This window comes from Aptenodytes forsteri, unplaced genomic scaffold, assembly GCF_000699145.1.
Source record: "Aptenodytes forsteri isolate BGI_AS27 unplaced genomic scaffold, ASM69914v1 Scaffold181, whole genome shotgun sequence".
Classification (NCBI taxonomy): Eukaryota; Metazoa; Chordata; class Aves; order Sphenisciformes; family Spheniscidae; genus Aptenodytes; species Aptenodytes forsteri.
Genome location: NW_008795702.1, coordinates 219,299 through 221,036, shown reverse-complemented (window position 1 = coordinate 221,036; position 1,738 = coordinate 219,299).

The window sequence follows — 1,738 nt, the reverse complement described above, 5'->3', positions numbered from 1 at the left end:
TGCTGGCACAGGTTGCCCAGAGAGGTGGTGGATGCCCCATCCCTGGAAACATTCCAGGCCAGGTTGGACGGGGCTCTGAGCATCCTGATCTAGTTGAAGATGTCCCTGCCCATGGCAGGGGGGTTGGACTAGATGACCTTGAGAGGTCCCTTCCAACCCAACTGTTCTATGATTCTATGATTGTATAGTAAATGCTGAAGAACACATTTTTACCTAAATGATCAATATATTCACAACATAAGAAGAGAGCTGAAGTGATTTATAGTTCCTTTATGTTGCAACTGAATATATGTATACATGTTGCAAAATATCTATTCATTGCTGTTGGTTATTTTGGTGTTCTTATTGTCTGGGTTCAAGGCAAATAAAGATTAATTTTGTCTCCTTAGTCTGCTTCTGCTTTAGAGATGCAACCAGCCTCTGCTTTGCTATGTCTGTAAGAAGTTATTTGGCTTATTCTATTTAGGATTCTCTCTGTTTTATCTGAAGGAACACTGTATGTTCCTTTATGAAAAAGGATTTTGTACTATTTTATTTTTCAAGTTAAGTTACCTTCCTATTCAGTAGGTTGTTTTCCTCTTTGACTTTCAAGCTAATTTATATTCAAAATGTAAAAAAAAGATGGTATGTTTCTATAGCCATAACAACATTTTTACTATACCTTCGTTCCAAAAGAAAATGTCTTCTGTGAGGATAGGCACTCACTTTGTGTTGTATCAACCCTGTTTATTTACTTTTTTGAGTTGTTTACTTCTTTTCCTTATTACAAGCATTTGATTTTTTACCTTTGGTATCAATCTCCAGAGAACCTGTTCAAATGCCTTATAAAAATTTAAGTACATGATGTTCACTTCAGACTTCCCCCTTATCTATCTCTTCCAATTATCTCATAATGGAGCAGAGTGCTACAGCTCATACTCTATTTATATCTGTCATTTGCTTCATTCTTAGTTTGTTCCCAGGCTAAATCCAACTTGTAGGTCTTGGCATGGGTGCCATTTATTCTTTTTCATCTCTTGTTGACGTTCTAACTAGTACTTACATTTTTGTTATTCCTAATGTACATTATAAGAATATTTTTGTTTGCCTTTTGCCATGATTTTATTTAGCTGCTGTTTTTCAATCTTTACTCTTATCTCTAATACTGTGGTTACAAAATATGTCAATTCAATATCTGGCATTGTAGCCTAGTCTCTGTGCCTGGAAACTCCTAGCATTTTAGCAATGTTAGGAGTACGACAACCAGAATGTATAAAACTAAGCAGAATTATGATATTCATTGAATAATATTAACCATATATCTGAGACGACTATACCCATGCATGTTGTTCACATCCAATTAGGAACTGTGTGGACATATTTGTGCTAAGAACATGGCTTATGCAACTCCACAGAAATTGAAATCACTCCACACTGAGCTTTATCTCCTGTCCTTTTAAAATATTAAGGTGCTCTCCAACTTAAGTGGCTATAGAATTGGATCCTTGAGACTCTTACATTTTAATTTTTTTAAGACAAAGCATTCTTAGGGGTTCATAAAGAGAAAAATGGGAGGAACAAAAGAGCATTGGAAGGAAAGCATTGTGATATACAAAAAATCTGATTTTGAACTTCATACATACTTGACTTGCAGAGGGACCTGGACAGGCTGGATCGATGGGCTGAGGTCAACTGTATGAGGTTCAACAAGGCCAAGTGCTGGGTCCTGCACTTTGGCCACAACAACCCCATGCAGCGC